This window comes from Saccopteryx bilineata, chromosome 4 (assembly GCF_036850765.1).
Source record: "Saccopteryx bilineata isolate mSacBil1 chromosome 4, mSacBil1_pri_phased_curated, whole genome shotgun sequence".
NCBI lineage: Eukaryota > Metazoa > Chordata > Mammalia > Chiroptera > Emballonuridae > Saccopteryx > Saccopteryx bilineata.
The window spans coordinates 30182842-30203377 of NC_089493.1; the positions used below are offsets into that span (position 1 = coordinate 30182842).

General features: G+C 40.3%; 1 protein-coding gene across 10 annotated transcripts in view; it reads right to left on the reverse strand.

Annotated features, from left to right (window-relative positions):
• Positions 1-20536, reverse strand: part of SIPA1L1 (signal induced proliferation associated 1 like 1) — a 381790-nt gene that overhangs the window by 343629 nt on the left and 17625 nt on the right. For all 10 annotated transcript variants that reach the window (XM_066275018.1, XM_066275017.1, XM_066275009.1 and 7 more), the window contains one exon: positions 3399-3482. The gene's annotated coding sequence lies outside the window, so the exon portion shown is untranslated. The remainder of the gene's footprint in view (positions 1-3398; positions 3483-20536) is intronic.

Genomic DNA, 20536 nt, shown 5'->3' on the forward strand with positions numbered 1-20536 from the left:
CTGACTACATCACCACTAAGTCTTCACGGTAAATCAAACTCTGTGCCCATGATTTTCTGTGGGTGCACATCAGATTCCACAGTGATATTTTTTTAAAATATGAATACCCGGGGCTGACCTCCAGAGATGAAGACTTAACTGGTGAGCTAGTAGCACAATTATTACAAACGCCCAGGTTATTCTAAGTTGCAGCTTAAGACTACAACTTTAAGGCTTAATATCCTTAACTGAAAAAAAATCATTTGTGCTAGGTATTTCACAAAGTTGAAATGAAGAATCAATGTTAGATGGGAAAGCCTCTTATAAACAATAAATGCCTTATAAAGTAAAGGAATTATTCATTCAAACATGCACTGCATCTGCTATATGCCAGGCATGTGCCTGGGATGGAGAGGAAAGGCACTGCCCTCAGGAACTGGGAAGCTATCATATCCTCAAATAACCACCGAGCCGTGGGGGAAGCACAGCAACAGCACGCAGAGAGGGTGACCAGCCCAGCCTTGAGGCCAGAAGGTACATGGGGTGATGGTAAGAAGAGGCTTCAGACGCATGCTGCAAATGGCTTATCCAGTCTACCTGAATCATTACCAGCTAGAAGCAGCGGTCATTGGGACTTGGACATGACCTGCAAAGTATAGAATGGTAACAACAATTCCAGTGCCATGCGGACTTTTCCTGGATGTGGACTTTTCCTGGACTCCTGCTCCCTGTGACAGCTCCTAACAGACTGAACTGTGGTTGGGTTGCATTTCTCAGGGATTTGACATGGTGATGGGGCCAACTTGGACTTGGTGAACATGTTAAGGACTCTACTCTTTTATAGATTCTTGCTGTATTGGCCAAGAGTTTGCTTAAAGGCTTTTAATCACTGTTAAAAAAATAAAGACTGAATAAAGAAGATGGGGCACATATACACCATGGTATACTATTCAGCTAGAAGAAATGATGATCAAATCACTTACAGCAGAATGGTGGAATCTTGATAACATTATGCGGAGTGAAATAAGCAAATCAGAAAAAAACAAGAACTGCAGGATTTCATACATTGGTGGGACATAAAAGCGAGACTAAGAGACATGGACAGGAGTGTGGTGGTTACGGGGGGTGGGGGGAGGGAAGGAGGGAGAGGGGGAAGGGGAGGGGGAGGGGTACAAAAAAAAACTGGATAGAGGGTGACAGAGGACGATCTCTCTTTTGGTGATGGGTATGCAGCAGAACTGAATGACAAGATAACCTGGAAATGTTTTCTTTGAATATATGTACCCTGATTTATTGATATCACCCCATTAAAATAAAAATTTATTTATTAAAAAAAAAAAAAAAAAGAAGAGGCTTCAGAAAGGCCTGCACAGAGGAGACCTTTAGGCAAGATGCTGGCATTCACATCACACCCGGGCAAATATTCAGGATGGCCAGAGGTTCTCAGAGAGTGGTGATAGGATCTTGGAGGTACCTGAGACCTTTTCAAGGGGTCTGTGAGGTTAAAACTATTTTAACAATAATATTAAGACATATCACCATTGAAAAATGGAAGCAATCCAAATTCCCTCCAACAGGTAAATAGACAAACTGCAGTATATTCATACATTGGAAAAAGACTCAGCAATAAAAAAGAAACAAATCAGTAGTTTATACAACATCATGAATATCATGAATGAATCTTAAATACATTATGTTTAATGAAAGAAGCCAGACTCAAAAGGCTACAGACTGTGTGATTCTATTTATATAACACTCGAGCAAAAGCAAAACTATAGAACTGGAAAATAGGTCAGAGGGTACTGAGACTAAGGGGAGGAGAACATTTTGGGTAATGGAAATGTTCTAGAACTTCATTTTGCTTACACAACCATATGTGTTTGTCAAAACCCAGAGAAGAACTACACACTAAAAAGGGTAGGTTTCACTTGATGTCATACCTCAACAAATCTAACTTTTCAAAATAATACCATGCTCTTTGCCCTGTCCACTCTCATTTTCTCCCGAGTGTAGCCTGCTCTCCAGAAGCTGCGAGACTGTGACGATGTCATCACTCTGCACTGAGGTAATGCAAGCTTTATACAGTCTCGTGCTTTAAATTTTTCTCTGTTTTAATTCCTAATACAGTAAATAGTGAAGAATATAATCAACCTAAGTAAGCTCTCTTGGGGCTTCAATAATTTAACAGTATAAAGGGTTTCTGAGATGAAAAAATTTGAGAATCACTGCTATAGATAATGGGGAGGCCCTGAAGTGTTCTAAGCAGAGAGGAGCAAGACCCAACTTTACAAAGAGTGGTGCAAGGAAAATTAGTGGAAAAAGTTACCACAAAGCTCTGGATAAGGCTGACCCAAGGGTGCACTGGCAAGAAATTATGTCCACACATCATCTGCAGTAAATCCCAAGCCAGTTTCTCTCTACTGAGCTGTCTCTTGGTTGGTGTGCTAATGTTGGGCAGACTAAACCTTCTTAACTGGTAATATAGGAAACTGAATCTTCTAGTGACTTTTGGTTTATTCGCTCAATTGCCACTGCTCCTCTTCAAACAATGCCAATCATTTAAAATTTAGTTTCATATATTTTAAACTTGAAAAGTCACCATCCTAAAAAGGCATAAAAACTAAATTAGAAGAGATTCAGTACCTCAAAATCAATTAAGAAAATTAGGTAACTGCTTAACAAGCCATTATTTCTCTGAAATCTGCTTTCTTCTGTATCCAGAAACACTATGACAACCCCAATTCAGCACCATTTCTCCTGTGCAGTCAATACGGGGTGCCCGTTTTGGATTTGGGCTGTGCGAGAAGAGGTGTTTGTTTCTGGACTGCACAGCCCTCCCCTCCAGGGGAAAATTCATTTCTAAGCACTAACTTGGTAAATTGTAAATTATTCCAAGTACAGATCTTTTTCTCTAACCTTCTCATGCCCACACTATTATAAGTACTCTGAGATTCCACAAAGGTAAAGAATTTAACCTTAAAACCCTCCATGTCTTAAGTTTTAAATATATATAGAAAATACAGAGATAGATAAACAGGCAGGCAGGCAGACAGACAAGTGATAGATATTAATCAATCCAGAAGGGAAATGGTGGATATTAGAGGAAAGGATGATTTTTCCCCTAACAACAACAAAAAAATGACTAAATACAGTTTTACAAGTTTTACAAGTTTTAAATGGCCATTTGTGTATGTGTGTTAACCGCCACTAAATACTGATTCTCTAAATGTTCTAAGCAGCCAACCCCACTGACACCTCTTACGTAATCCCAAACAGGTGAAAACCTGTCTGGAAATTTCAATTTGTCACCTTTTCAAAAATTCACCTATACTTCTATCCATGTGAAAGGGGTAAAGGTAATTCCAGATTTTGGCCAAAATACCTGTGTACTATTAAGATAAAGAAAATTAAATTCTTACCTGAAAGTATAGTCCTTTTGATCTAAAAATCTTGGAAATTAGGTTACAGTCAGCACTACAGGAGATTCAGATTTGAAACTGAACCTACAGATTGAAAAGAGAGAAATAATTAATTTGAAATACAGACACAATGAAGATTTTTTAAAAAAATCGATCTGATCAAACACGAAATTTCTGTACACTTGTTAAAGCCAAACGGTTTCTGCAGGAAACCTGTTCTCTGTGACTCAAATCCCAAATGGAAAACGTGGGTGGTTCTTCCTGTCTTACCATTAAGAGCCAGCCAATTGGCTGAGGAAGTTTTCACAGAAGTGAAGCTCAAACTCTAGCCTTCCATCTGCTCTAATACTATCATACCTTAGCAAAGTGAAAAAGGAATACAGGTTTTCTTCAGCCTCAGAAGTCTTTAATGGAGTACCTTGACTTATTCTATTTGAGGAAACTGCCAAGTTCCTGAAAACTTCAAATCCAGAAGATGTAAAAAATAATGAAAGCAAAATCACAAAATAATCCAGGGTCTTTGGAGCTATGGTTTCTTTAAAAAATGACGAGCGAATCTCTCTTTGGTACTAAGTTATAATAGCAGCGTAATTGTGAAACGGGGGCTTCCAAACCAGTTAGCTTAACCATAGCTGCACTTGTTCCCCACCCGTAAGTCACCATTGCCAGGACGTGCTTGCCAACACATACCATATATAAACTTCCACACATGACTGTGCCAGACTGGGATAAGAATCCCATTATTCAGTAGGGTATTTCTGCATTTCCACCTAGAAGTAGTAAATGAGCTGGTGTGCTACAGACTTAACTGGAAACACAAACAGTATGCCTTCCAGGAGCAAAAGACCACAGGTATATGATACTAGCATGGTAAAACAATCATGTACAGAAAGTCCTTGCTTAACATCATCGATAGGTTCTGTAACTTTAAGTGAAATGACATTTAATAAAACCAATTTTGCCATAGGCAAATTGGTACAAATAAAAGTCAAGTTTCTAAGGCATCTCATTAATATTATAATGAAACATTATTAGAGGACCTGCTGTACACATGACTGCCAAGGTCTCCTTACATTTACATCTACAATCAACAAAAAATCTGCAACCACAAGGCAATAAAAATTCAGATGGCTACTTCCAGGATTAATAGTAAGGCTCCAAGTGGCAAACTGCTCAGGGGTAGCAAATGCCAAATATGAAAATTCCTCACCTTAGGAAGTTGTCTCAAAAATGCTAAGAGGGGCTGTGGCAGGTTGGCTCAGTGGTAGAGCATCGACCTGGTGTATGGATGTCCCAGGTTCAATTCCCAGTCAGGGCACACAGGAGAAGTGACAATCTGCTTCTCTCCACCTCCCTCTACCACTTCTCTTCCTCTTCCCTTCCTATAGCCAGTGGCTCCCAAGCATAGGCTCCAGGCGCTAAGGATGACTCGGTTGGTCCTAGCGTGTCAGCCTCAGTCACTAAAAATAGCTTGGTTGATTCAAGCATTGGCCCCCATAGGGAATTACCGAGTGGATCCTGGTCAGGATGTATGCAGGAGCAGGAGTTTGTCTCACTATTTCCCCTCCTCTCTCTTAAAAAAAAAAAAAAAAAAAAAAAGATAAGAGACCATACAGTTCATATATACTGCTCACAAAACTTAGAGGATATTTCAAAATAAATATGAAGCTATAAAATATTTCGTAATTTTTGTGAGCAGTATAGCTTACCCTGCTTAGCAGAGAAGGACCTTTCATGAGCCACCAGTGACTGCTCAGCAAGTTCCTGCATGATTTCCCTGGTAGTCACTCAGGAAAACCCACAGATTAAAGCAAATATTCACATTTTGTGTGGAGACAATGGAACTTAAAGTACATACAACTGTATGTTTAAATTTTAGAAAATATGGGTACAGTATTGAGGAAGTAAGTGGATCATGAACAAATACAGATTATAGGTTTTTAGAGCTGAAAGAGTACTCGATATCCCATTTACCACTGTAAAACCCTCATTTTACAAGCAATATTAAGTCAAAATCTCCTGGCTGCCAGCTTAGAGCTCTTCCTATGACACCCTGCTCTCTAATCAATTGTGGAAACAATATTTTGGAGCATATTAAAATAAAGTCACTACTCAGTTGCATGATAAATCTCGTTTAACCATGTATCACAAAAGAAACAATTTACATAAAAGATTAAGAGGTAAAAACCTTTAGAGTATTCCCTGCTGGAGAAGGCTTGGGCAGGGGTTAGCTGTCTTTTTCCATACAAGTATGGTCTAATTTCATGGTCAGGAAAAAGTACAGTACATACTGTATACACAAATCATCTCCCTCTCTCTTGCTCTTATTTTTTTTCCTTAATCACTTCCAAACCACTATCTCTATCAAATATATATATATATATATATATATGAAACATGGTATCTTAGTTCACTTGCACAAAATGTTGAAATGACAAAAATTGTAACCCTTTCTTCTTAAATTGAGGTTTAAAATATTTTCTACATAAGGTATTTTCACTGTACTATACCTAATTCCCTCTAATATATTTAACATCAAAACACCAAGTAGGCCTGACCTGTGGTGGCGCAGTGGATAAAGCGTCAACCTGAAAATGCTGAGGTCGCTGGTTCAAAACCCTAGGCTTGCCTGGTCAAGGCACATATGGGAGTTGATGCTTCCAGCTCCTCCCCCTTCTCCCTCTCTGTCTCTCTCTCTCCCTCTCTGTCTCTCTCTCTCTCCCTCTCTCTCTCCTCTCTAAAAATGAATGAATAAATAAATAAATAAATAAATAAAATTTAAAAAAAAAACCAAGTAGATTTATTTCCCTGCTGTAATTTTCTTTAAAACTCTGATTTTTTTTAACACTTCTATGACAACAACCCAAGGTAATCTTTCATTCTGTTCATTTCTTCAAATTCCCAATAACAATTCCTCAAATAAGCACATTTCTTAGAAACAAACAAAACAACAAACAAAAAGGCATGCTTATATACACAAAAAGAGAAGGCCATAAATAACACTGGGGAACAAAATTTTTGTTGCATCCACAAAAACCCTTGTTCTTACCTAAATCGAGTGTGTTGATCTCAAATCTGACATTAGTTTTCCTCTGTAAGCTACATTTCTTTTTGCAATTCAAGATTTTAGGTTTTCATCTTATTGTAAAATTTTCAACATTTAGTTTAACATAATGAAGTAGAATGTCTTCTTGGCCAGCATCTTTGTGAAAATATAATAATTTATATAATGCAGTAAATACACTAATACACTAAAAGATATGATTGCATCAGAATTTGTCTACAATTTAGAAATAGAACACATTAAAACACTCATTTTAATCATAAAATTTGCGCAAAACTTATTTAAATTCTATTCAGGCAAAAATTTGCACTTAAAGCTCTTGTGTGTGTGTACTTGTTGAAGACAATCTCGTTTGATGCTCCAGCAGTAGTCTGCTCATCACTAACATCTCCAAGATTTTCAGGAAACTTATCAAGGTGACTGTTAAGAAAATGAATCCTCTTTTTTTTTTTTTTTTTTTTTTTACAGAGAGAGAGTCAGAGAGAGGGATAGATAGGGACAGACAGACGGGAATGGAGAGAGATGAGAAGCATCAATCATTAGTTTTTCGTTGCGACACCTTAGTTGTTCATTGATTGCTTTCTCATATGTTCCTTGACTGCGGACCTTCAGCAGACCGAGTAACCCCTTGCTCGAGCCAGCAACCTTGGATCCAAGCTGGTGAGCCTTGCTCAAACCAGATGAGCCCGCGCTCAAGCTGGCGACCTCATGGTCTTGAACCTGGATCCTACGCATCCCAGTCTGATGGTCTATCCACTGCGCCACCGCTTGGTCAGGCCAGGAAGAGAATCTTAACACTCATATTACATCCAATGTTGCGGAAAGCCAACAGCATCCTTTGAACAAGAAGTTCATAGTTTTCTGCTTTTTTGTTGCCAAGGAAGTTCTTTATAACTGCCACAAAAGACTGCCATGCTGCTTTCTCCTCCTTATTCATCTTCCTGGCAATTTCTTCATCACATTTGAGGGTTCGAATTTGAGGTCCATCAAATACACCTAATTTTATCTTCTCAAAAGACAAGGCAGGAAAAGCAGAAATAATATTTTGAAAGCATTCACTTTCTCTATTCAAAGCCTGAACAAACTGCTTCATTAAGCCAAGTTTGATGTGAAGTGGGGGAAAAATGATCTTATCTCAATTAACTACAGGTTCATTCACAATACTTTGCTTCCTTATTTCCAGAACTTCACGTTTCGGCCACTCCTTCTGTGTCCAGTGTTTCTCCCGAGCTCAGCTGTCCCACAAACACAGAAAGCAGGGATACTTTGTGAAACCTCTCTGTTGTCCTAGCAGGAAATTTATCATTTTAAGATCCACACAAATGATCCAGTTATGCTCCTCACACTTCAGAAAGTCGAGGAAAATTTTTATGTCATTATAATCTTCTCGCAGATGAGTTGAATAACCAATTGGAACTGCTGCATAAACATTACCGTTGTGTAGGAGAACACATTTCAGACTCTATTTAGAGCTGTCGAGAAATAGCTGCCATTCTGTTGGACTGTAAGTGGTAACACCTAGCTGGTTGAGAAGACTACTGATATCATCACAGTAAACAAAGTGTTTGTCTTCGGAAAAAAGTCTATAAAAATTTGTTCACACTTCCTGAAATGGGATACTTTAGCTGACTGATGAAATACATTCTTTTCTTAAAGCCTGGAGGCTAATAACTCAGCTACTTTCTTTGATAGGCCCAAATCTCTTATTAAGTCGTACAATTCAGGTTGGCTAAACTGCTGAGGGGTTAATGACTGCTTGGCACCAGAAGAAGACCCTTCAGATCTACAACCATTTCCTCATGCATCTTATCAAAATACACTTGATCACCACGTTCACTTTCTTCGTCCTTAGGAGAAATAAAACCATTGAAAACTGGAACCGGGAGTGTCTCAGAGTGTGGGATAGGTCGTATTGCTGAAGGAATATTAGGATATGCGATCATATGCCGTTTTTTCTTGCCAATGCCCTCTGTATCGATCAGACAGAAATAAAAGTCCCAAACCATGGGAATACCAAAAGGCATTCCTTTGCGTTTTCCTTTTGTCCAGTCACGAAGCATTTCCTCACAATTATGACACACAATATGAGGAGCCCAATTCTTGTCTTGACCACCAAGGGGAACTTGAAAATAGGCAATATATGCACGTGTCAGATGATGAAATATTGCGCCTTTGACGTTGAAGTGTGTAACAGCCACATATATAACAGAAGGTGTCAGGACTATTCTTACATTTACGCCTACTCGAAGAAGCCATGCTTCAATGTTAAAACAAAATAAGAGGGTATTTTTATCAGATAATAATTTTTTACATTTAAAACAACTACAATTATGTAAAAGTTATGTTTGTAAATATTAATTGCCTTGTGGTTATGTTCAATTCAAGAGTTGTTGCCTTTTAACTCCAATTTAAAAACCAATGCATGCCATTAACTGTAACAAAAAGAAATTAAAATTGCATAAAAATTAGAGCATGCACCAAAAAACGGATTTCAGATTTGGAATCAGTGGTGCAGAAATATATGGAAACAGTTCTAAAACCTCATGCAACAGAAAATGAAAACAAAAAAATTGTTCCCCAGTGATCGGTATAGGATGAAATATATCCATGAATTTTTGAGATTTTTAAGATAAAACATAAATCTCTACACAAATTCATAATTGTTCCCTGGATTATTTCCAAAGACAGGTCTATACACACCTCTCCTATTAAGGATACTTCAGAGAAAATCTGCAGCAAAAATCAGTACCAATTCTGCCATGAAAATAGTTGTGTGATGTTAGGAAAGTCATTTAAGCTTTGGGCTTATCATCTTCCTACGACATTAAGAATCACCTTTATTTCTCTTGAATTCTGAAAGCCAAATATATCCTTACATAATAAAATAAGCCTTTATAAACTACATTATACCCCAGAACGTACTAGGAAACTACCACCAGCTTCACGAAGTGAAAACTTTAGAACATTATAGACTTTAACTGCATGACATGTATCTTTTTCTCTCATGGCTCCACTCTTCCAAAAGGTTCGGAATGGACTTTCAGCTCTGGATGCCTGCAGAAGCATCTTCCCAGCCTGCGGAGACCCTGGTTCCTCCCTCTCTCCTACCCATTGCCTCAGGACTCTAACACTTAACCCTGTCTGTTTCTGTCACAGTGTTGAAAATGAAAATAGATAGACAAATAGAAGGAAAATGAAAATCTTATTTGTTTAAAACCAGATACTGTCCAAGTCTATATTTGAAAAACTGTGGGTATTTTTATCACTTAGTAATCTAGATTTTAGTAGCTAAAGAATGTGTTCTACTGATAATATCTGAAACTTAATGATTCTTTTCTTCTGAATCCAAGTTCCTTGTTTATTGCTAAAAAAGCAAGGAGGTTCCAGAATACTGTCTATAACATACACTTATTTTCTTTACATTCCCACTGACAATTCTGTCGTCCCCTGTAAGCTCACAAATCATCACTAGGGTTGAGAGTCTGTCTTTTTACTAGAAATCCTAAAGAGTAGCTGCTTTTGCCACGCTCATTCATTCGACATGTATTTATGGAGTATAGAGCAGGCACTATTTATTCTTTTTTTTTTTTTTTTTTTTTTAGACAGAGAGAGACTCAGAAAGAGGGTTAGACAGACAGGAACAGAGAGAGATGAGAAGCATCAATCATTAGTTTTTCGTTGTGACACCTTAGTTATCCATTGATTGCTTTCTCATATGTGCCTTGACCGTGGGGCTACAGCAGACTGAGTAACCCCATGCTCGAGCCAGTGACCTTGGGTCCAAGCTGGTGAGCTTTGCTCAAACCAGATGAGCCCGCGCTCAAGCTGGCAACCTCGGGGCCTCGAACCTGGGTCCTCTGCATCCCAGTCCGATGCTCTATTCACTGCGTCACTGCCTGGTCAGGCGGCACTATTTATTCTTCTTCCTACAGATACACAAGCAAACTGAGAAAAATCTGCTTTATGGAGCTTGTAGCCTGGAAGAGACACACCATAAGCAATAAACATAATATATAGACAAATTATAGAGGACATACATACATAATGTTAGGGGGTACATGCTATTAAAAAGAAAAGGCCAGGATGGCAGAATAAGAGGGTTCAGGAATGAATGCAGGGAAAGTAGGGTGCAATCTTAAATAGGTCAGGGTACAATGCACTAGAGGCAGCTCTGAGCAGGACTTGGAGAAAGTGACAAACGAGCCAGACTGAAGTTTCCTAGTAATGTTGACCTTGTACTGACTATGCCTATAATGATGAACGCCTTATCCAGAGTCGTGTATGAACAAATTTATGAACAGGCCGAAAGAGTCAACGGAAGAGAGCTATGTGTAAAACCCCTTCATTTCTGATGCTTGGTTTACCCAGTGAAACTTACACCTTCAATTAGGCATGCTCATTGTGCATTTTCCCCCAAAGTGTGGTTGTGAACAAAATTTTTGTTTCTGTGATTCATTTTCCTTAAAACTCAAGAACAAATTTCCAAGTATTCAGTTGACACATAAAAGCACACCAGTGGCACTCAACCAACATCAACCACACGGAGACAACCCAACTAGTATAGTATGTCAGGACTTAAATCTCAGAATGGGAAACCAAGAGGCATTGAAGCCTTTCTCTTACAGTGGAAAAACTTCTGTCTTCCTAAAGGGTTTTGTAGGAAAAGGCCTAAAGGGTTTTGTGGGGTTCAGTTCCTTAGCTACAAAATTAGGGTACTGGACCATGTGATGTCCAAGTCCCTTCTCTAGGGTTAAGTTCATTTCAGAAAAACACTTTCACTAAATAATCACATATTAAAATTTTTAATAATGTATGCTTTGTAACTTTGCTAACCCACTATCACGGACCCATACACTTTACCTTGTTCTTCTAATAACAGTAATAATTTATACTGACCATTCATAAAGTCTCAACTCTCCCATTCTGATCAAAAGCACAGGTTCACAAGAATGGGGCTTGACTAGTTCACCACGGGAAAAACCTGCCAAAGAATGGTATTCTTGTCTTGAGTTTATTTTTTTTTAACTTTTTTGTATTTTCTTTTCTTTAATTGATTTTTTTAGAGAGAGAGAGCAGAAGGGAGAGAGTGCGGGAGAGACAGGAGCATCGATCTGTTCCTGTATGTGCCCTGACCAGGGACCAAACGGGCAACCTCTGTGCTTCAGGATGATGCTCTAACCAACTGAGCTGTCCAGTCAGAGCTTGTCTTGGCCTCATTATCAATATGCTCTTATTAGACTAATATAAAAATTCTAATGTAACACAAGCATGAAACTGCTAGGGTTTTAAACATTCTTTATGCACCACCACCTCTAATTTTTAGAATTGTGTTTTTAATAGTAAGATTCCTTAAAAGTTACTTACATCTCCAATTAGGCATACTCATTGCGCGTTTTCCCCTCAAGTGTGGTTCTGAACAAAATTCTTACTTCTGTGATTATTTTCCTTGAATCTCAAGAATAAATTTCCAAGTATTCACTTGACACATGAAAGTTTTATTATTTCAAATAGGTGCTATAATGAACATCTGTTATTCAAGGGACAAAAATCTTTGTTCCATTCTCCCCACAGTGTAACAGTTCCCTACTATGTAAAAGCCCACCTCCTGCACACAGAATTTTAAAAAGAAAACAAATAAATACATCAGGGATGGGAGGGTTGTTTCCTGCCTCCCCACCCAACAGTACAGGACTTATGAACTACATTCTGCCAACCAGACACACCACAGGGGACTCCTTTCGCACGGAGGTACTTGGGGAAAGAAGCGAGGTGGTACAGAGTGTGGCATCTGCTCTGCTGGCAGATGTGAGTGATTCTGGCTCTGCTTTCCGATCTGGAGCATCCTGAGCCAGGCCGGGGCAGCAGCTCCTCCTAGGGCCAGCGCCATGGTGCGGGACTGGCAACCATTCCCAGAAACTCAGCCTCCAGTCTCTTGCTTCAGCTCTCCTGATGATCTGCTAAGCTACCTACCACCCTTAATAAATCCTTCTGTGTTTACACCATCTAGAAGAGATCTTAGAATCTGTAACTAAACACCCCGACAGATTCACGTCGTACATATTCCTCTCATTACTTCACATACAAGAGCTGGGACGGAAAGAAACGAGTGATACGCAGAACATTCCACTATAAGTCAAGAGTTCTTTATTCCGAGCCAGGGCTCACATCCACAATCAACACTTCTAAACCTTTCCTTATACGTACTTTCTCATAAATTTCATCACCTCTGCCATGCAAGGAGAAGAAAATGATTTTTGCCTAACTAATTTTCTATCAATAAAAAGTGTGATGACAGTAACTTGGCAAGCTATTTGAGAACAGAATACAATAAACACCACTTTTTTTTTTAACCAGCTCGAGTTTATGGAGAGTCCTGCAGCGTTAGGTAGCACAGAACATTCCCAAGCTGCAGACAAGGTGATCTAATGCAGTGTCTGAATGCCAAAATGATCAGCACTCTGTGCCAAGGCACAACTTAATTCACAAAGCAGCAATGAACTTTTCACTTATTTTCTCCCATCCCTCAGGGCTAGACAGTCAAGTTAAAACCGCAGACCCATCAGGTAACTAAAATGTGACACTACTACCTATCACCAAAAGCAGACTGGCAATGCTGAGAGGTGATTATGCATGTTCAAGTTCTCTTCTCGGTAGACATTAAGTTCCATAAAACCAGCTGGCAAGAATGAGAAAGTTGTTAATACTGTTCTTTTAACACGGCCACAGAGTTTTACAAAGGGCATTTGGTATCTCTGAATAATCAAATTACTCTGTACTATCAAACTGCACAAAATATTTCTCAGGTAATACTCAAAGGCAATGCTTTTACATAAGGGATCACTTACACACTTCTGAAGCCAGTTAATGATACTGATACTCACTGAGAAGGCGTCTCAATGCTCTGCCAAATATAAGATGGGTATTCGATTCAAAGGAAAGCGCAAGTATGCCTCCATGGAGATTCAAGACAAGTGGGCTTGTTAGTGCCAACCAAGCTCTGGGTCACTGGCTCTCACCTCCACCTCTGTCCCTGCAGGTCCACTCCCCTCCCCCCCCCCTCCGCACTGACCGGAATGGCTTCTACCAAATACTTTGTAGTGCACTTAGCTCTGGGAAAGGGTGGGGGGAGGGCGGGCAACATAACTATACTTGTCCCTAAGGACAAGGCAAATCAATTTGCTAAAGAAAACTTTGAGCTTGGCTACTTCAAAACAAAATTTTAGAAATATCAGAGCCTGTTGCAAAGGAGTTACTAAGACGAGTATCAGCTTTACTATGACTGCACGTGTACCATATGTGTTCTTTGGAGGCATCTGGCTCTGTTTTTTTTTTTTTTAAGAAATGGAAGTATTTCTGGGCTAGAAATGACACATGGCCTGCTCTCAAGTTTTTTATGGTTTCTCATATTTAGACTCTAACCTCAGTCAATCTTTCTGCAAGTTTCAGGACTGCTATGATGCCCATTTATTAACAGTATTGAAATGAAAGGATAGATACATTATGCTACAGGATGAGTGATTACCAAAGTTAGTCTGCAAAACAACACCAGCGTCTGTAGGTCCTCAGAGAAATGAGAAAAAAAGTGTTCCTGAGTATTTCATAAAGCTAAATTTATCCAATTTAAAGGCTTGCCTTTTATCTTGAGATTATGTTCTTTACATATATTTTTTTTTTTTTGGTATTCAAATGACTCTTTTAAAAAAAAATGCGGAAAATTTTAAATTACGTGTATAAAATGCAAAAGTTTGGGTACAATTAACTCCAGATTTTCTTTGCCTTTCCTGTCTCCCACATCCTGACTCCCCTCCATCTGGTTGCTCAGACAATAAGTAAAAATAAATAAAATAAAACCTAATACCATTGTGACTCCTCCCCCACCCTGTGGTAGGCAGTTAGACGGATATGAGCCAGGCCCAGAAGATCACAGGGTGGAAAACGCCAAGTGCCTACCATCAGGCAAAACTGGGAAAACAAGGACCTAGCCCCAGGGAAACATTCCTTCCCCTAGCAGATAGCAGTCACTGGTTCAGACCCTCCCCTAAGCTTTCCTTCCCAGGCATGTCACTAGTCAGGTGGCAGATCCCTTGGAGGAGGAACAAGGGGCAGAGGAGTGACCTCATGTGACTACCAGGCAAGCCCTTGCATGACCCCTCCCTTAAGCATCAATCCCCTAGGGATAACGTCCAGCTCTCAGTTGTATTTCCACTCCAGGCCCCTAAAAGCAGCAAAACCAGACAAGCGATGCCATGGCTGACACCAGGACCAGATGCTTTGACTAATGACCACCTGCCCAGAGTCAACCAATCAGTAGAGACCATGCCCCTGAAGGACACACTTGGAAAGCTGATAAATATGCCATTGGAATCCTATCCTGAGACCTCCAGGTAAATACTCTCAAGCTGGAGGACCCAGTGCTGCTCTCTCTATGGAGCCACCAGTGCCTTTCTCTACCCTCTTCCCCCAGCGCATTCTCTAGGCCTCTCTCCTAAGCTCCAAGGGCCCTTCCTAACTGTAACTTGTTCCCTGAGCCCACGAAGCTCAGCTGGATCACTTCTTCCACTGTTCACCTCTTCTACCTCTGTGACTTTCTAAATAAACTTCTGTTTGTATCTGAGTCTTGGTTCTGAATTCTTTCTTAGACAGAATCCAAGTACCAACGTTGCTGAACTGAGGTCAGGTCTAACACCATTTTGCTGCCAACAAACCCACTTCCAGACCTCCAGTCAGCGTCTTTAAAAATACGAGGGGGCCCTGGCCAGTTAGCTCAGTGACTAGAGCGTTGGCCCCACATATGGATGTCCCAGGTTCGATTCCCAGTCAGGGCACACAGGAGATGCAACCATCTTCTTCTCTTCCTCTAACTCTCCTTCTTCTCTCCCTCTTTTCCTTCCACAGCCAGTGGCTTGATTGGTTCAAGTATCGGCCCCAGGCACTGAGGATAACTCAGTTGGTCCAAGCATCAGCCTTAGGTGTTAAAAATAGCTCAGTTGATTCAAGCATCGGCCCCAGATGGGGGTTGCCAGGTGGATCCCAGGCAAGACACATGTGGGAGTCTATATCACTATCTCCCACTCTCTCACTTAAAAAAAAAAATCTAAGGGAAAGAGAAAAACTGAAAAGCTGAGAGGCTTGTAAGAAGGAAAGATGGGTAGCTGGTACCTACCTCCTGGACATCTATTACATGTCAGGCATTGTGTGTGCTGTCATACGACTAATGGCATTAGCTCTCCCATCTACTGGTACTGAATCCAAACTGTAGGAAGGGCATTACAGAAACTGTCTCATTTTATGGTGACAATAACCTTCCAAGTTAAACATCACCACTGTTTCCCATCTCAAAAGGAAGAGAGATTAAGGAATTGCCTGAGATCACAGGAGCACACACTGCTGTTTTCTGACGGCCTCTTGCCTTCTCTCCATCAAATTTCACCTTCAAGTCCTCTTCTACTGGACAGATCTCTGTGTTTGGCTTATTTTTTAAAAATCATTTTTAAAAGACAGGAAACATGAAAATGTTAATGGCAATATGTAAGGCCAGTAGCCACGGCCACCATCATAGCCGCCTGGCCCATGCATGTTCGCATTTGATTTGGACAGACGATAATGAAACAACGGAGCCAAGAACTGGTGGGCCATTACCTTTAATCCTAGCTTGCACCTAGTGGACAAGAAATACACACAGGGAAAACACTTCCCTTTCCATTTAGGGCTCCCAAAGCCACTGACTTATCCGAGTTTTCCTAGAATCATAGGTTTGTACCTCACCAAACTTATTCACCTCTGTTCCCCATTTCCTTCTCTCTGCGCAAACTTGGCTTCTCCCTCAGCACTCCAACATCTTGGCTGCTTCTCCTCTCCTCCATGTGGCCTTTTTCTGCCCTCTTTTATAGTATAGAAATCAAAACCTTTAAGCCAATATACAAACTAGGAAATCCCTGATACAAAGCCACTTATCTGAGGAATAATGGGATTCCTCATGAGAGTGTACCACCCCCCACCATGCAACAGTCAAGGGTGTAAGGAAAAGCTTAGTTTTAAAACTACACCTTAGGCTATAATGACTTTGCCAGCTTACAGCCTGTCTCCCACACACAATGCAAACTATAAGTGAGCAAACATATACATCATATTTACAAACTTATTTGACCCACACAATGATATTCCTTGGATGGTGGGAAGATGAATGACACTTTTTTCTTCTTCTCCAGCTTCCTTGTTTTCCAAATTTTCCATAAAACCTTATGCAATGCATGCATGATAATAAAAATAAAGTAGACAACACATTTAAATTATTTCCTTCAATTCCCACTGTATGCTTTTCTCTATTCTTCCTGAGTTCCAATGAGCTGGAAGCACCTTGAGAACAGGACTGCTAAATTTTCTGCACAAAACTCAGCACAATCCCTCATCCACAGCAGGTGCCTGACACACAACAGCTCTGGAAGTCTTTGTTAGGGACATGATGACTATCCAGGTAATATTTAGAAACGAACTTTGCCAACCAATAGCAGGTAGACCAAGGTAAGAATGCGGCATGTCCTTAATGGACTTATTTATTACAATTATGTGTCAGCATTAAAAAGGGAGGTTGCGAACAATCAAAGCATTTAACTTAAACAGGAAAGACTGCAACCTCAAGACAAGGTGACTACTCAAGGTGCTTCGTTACTACAGTGGTCAATGAAGAACAGGATGCTGAACAGACCTAAGGCCCTCGTGCATCCTGCTATAACAGGGGCACCCAGATTTGAACTTCTTAAATAGCCTCCGAGCTTGCTGCCCTGTTTAAAAAGCATATAATAACCCGGGTCAGCAGTCAAAGTTTAACAATACTCTTTAATATTAATCTTTGGGCCATGGCCGATTGGTTCAGTGTTAGAGCACTGGCCCAGCGTGTGGAAGTCCTGGGTTCAATTCCTGGCCAGAGAACATAGGAGAAGCGCCCATCTGCTTCTCCACCCTTCCCCCTCTCCTTTCTCTCTCTCTCTCTCTTACCCTCCCGCAGCCAAGGTTCCAATGGAACAAAGTTGGCCGGGGCGCTGAGGATGGCTCCATGGCCTCCACCTCAGGTGCTAGAATGGCTCCAGTTACAACAGCAATGCCCCAAATGGGCAGAGCATCGCCCCCTGGTGGGCATGTGGGGTGGATCCTGGTCGGGCACATGTGGGAGTCTGTCTCTCTGCCTCCCCGCTTCTCACTTAAGAAAAAATAAATAAATAAAATTAATCTTTTTTAAAGATTAAATAATAAGCCTAAATACTAAAGTAAACAGGGGATTAAGATAAAAACCACTCCAGCCACGTATTAAGTCACCAAAAATCCTTATCTAATCAACCAAAGCAGAAAATCTTGACTATTTATTTGACAGGAAAGAGAAGTCTTAAATATTTAGTTCGGAGAAATGACCTGTAAATAAAGTTTAAAGAAGGGTATAATAGATTCAATAAACCTACAAAGCCACAGTTCAACAGAAAAGTCAAGGTATTAAAAATGTTCTCCTTTTTCACCATGATCTACACTAATTTTTACTAATGACCTCAGTTCTGTTTGGTGAATCGAATGTATGTTTCCTAAAAGCACACTTGATTGCCAAGATTGAACTTACACCTAATTTTTTTTCTTTTTTTGCGAGAGAGACAGAGAGAAACAGTGAGAGAGCCAGAGAGAGGGACAGACAGACAGGAACGAAGACAGATGAGAAGCATCAATTCTTTGTTGCGGCATCTTAGTTGTTCATTAATTGCTTTCTCATATGTACCTTGACCAGGGGACTCCAGCTGAGCCAGTGACCCCTTGCTCAAGCCAGTGACCTTGAGCTTCAAGCCAGTGACCTTTGGGCTCAAGCCAGCAACCTCAGGGTTTTGAACCTGGGTCCTCATCATCCCAGGCCAATGCTCTATCCAGGCATCTGACATCTATTTTTAAATTTTTAATTAACTTCAGGTCACTAACCTCTCTAAAAATCTATATATTTCTAACATGCTTCCAGACTCTTAAGACACTTATTTCAAAACAAAGAAGATGGTGACTTGATGAGGGCATGATCATTTTAGGGCCACAGACGGAAGTCAATGACAGGATGACAACTTCACGGCAAACCCATGCTGCAAGATGAGAAAGTATCTCAACCGGAATATAAATTTCTCCTGTTTCCTGTCTTATCTTCAGCTAGAAAGTAAAAAAAAAGTGTTCTTACTAGAGGGGGAGGGTAAATTATGTGCTTATTACAAACTCTCTGAAGATTTCTAATTATTTCATCACAACTACAAATATTTACATCTCATCTAGCAACCTGTACTAGAAACGTCTGCAACTCTGGGCCTTGAACTTCCCTGGCACACGTGAGCCTACCGTGTGAGGTGGTTGCTCAGATGTCAGTTAAGCTCAGTTGGTCAGAGAGAACTAACAACCATTACTCTAACTCCACTTAGAAGGGTGACAATTACATACATTATCCAACAATTTTTTCTAGGAGCCTGAGGTACACATTACTCTTCTTCACCTCCTAAAGTTTACTCGTCTACCACTAAATTTTTCTTACTAAAGTCAGCCATAGGAGGTGAGAGAAATTACAAGAAGAATGTCACTCCTTTGCAAGCCCCTAGAAAAATGCAAACAGGTGGAAGTCTCAAAGCCAGGCAACTTACTAACCTTCCTAAGCCCCAGTTTTATTGCCTGTTAAATGCTGATATCTATTTCACAAGGATAAAATGACATGGTACAAATAAAGAACTGAACATAGAATTAATTACTGCTGAAGTTCAGCAAAAGACATTTATAACCATTATTAGCTGAGCACTCTGGAGGTTTATTTGACAGACTAAGTCCTACAAAAGATACAGGAGGCAAAAATATGCCAAATGGGTCACATGCCAATTCTGAGAAATCCTGATCATCACTGAAAACACAAAAAACAGTCTCTGACTCTCCACTGTGGCTCAACACAGACAAATGATAAACTACGTAACCAGCTTTAAAATCTACCAGTAAGATCCAGCTTTCATTGGAGAATTGGGTGGAGAGCTTCCTATCATCAGGGTGGTACAGGGACTAAAACAAATTACCAGTTAACTAACAGGGTGCTACTCATAGCTACCCTATTATAAGTAGACAGGCTCTGTGGCATTCCAAATAATGAGATATATTCTATACACACAGCTAATACTTGACTGCCACTACCCTATTTCCAACAGATGACTATTCTAGACAATTTCTCAACTCAGTAGCTGCTGCAATATATGTTAATACAAGAAGAAATTCTGTAACCGGGACTCAACATCCTGGCTCCACTTCAAAGTCCCAATGTCCACCTTTCAGCTTGTTATACAGATGAGCAGTGATGTGACATGAAGTGCCCGGCACACCAGGCACTCAATAAATAGTAGCCAATGTCCATTTTATTACTAGGAAGCAACAAAAGCAAAAGGCTGTACCTGCCATGAAGCAACTGTAGATGGAGTGGCTCCTTTCCAACCAAGAAACTCAGTTGTAGGAAAACCACCGGGAAAAAAACAGAAGCAACAAGTCATCCGCCAAGGAGGAAGCCAGGAAACAGCAAGTTTACCCGCCAAGAATAAAATGCCAATGTGCCCATTCCTCCCAGGCGAATGAACAGACACAATTAGAAATGGTCCCTATCCTCAAAGAATCCACATCTACCTGACAAGAAATCACATGGTTTTATCTGTCATTCTCATTCCCAACCCCCTCTCCCCGTCCCCCACTCTAGATGCTTTGAAGTTAAAATCCACAACTTTACATTGCCACACATACAGGCACTCAATAAAATCTGGTAAACAAATGAGACACTCACAGGATCTCAGCAGTTTCCAAGCCTGGCTTCACAGTGTGCTTAATCTAAACTTTCCAAAAACCGAGACTGTGTACTTAAAATGCTCCCTAGGTAGTTGTGACACTCTATGGAGTCTGAGCACTACTAACTACTAATTTCACTGCACCCCCATGAATCATCTGAATGCCCTTTACAACACCCCGTCCAGAAAGATCTAGCCTGTGCATACCTGTCATGCATGCATGCAGCTCTGCTAGGAAAGTTCTTTCAGCGTTCAAATAT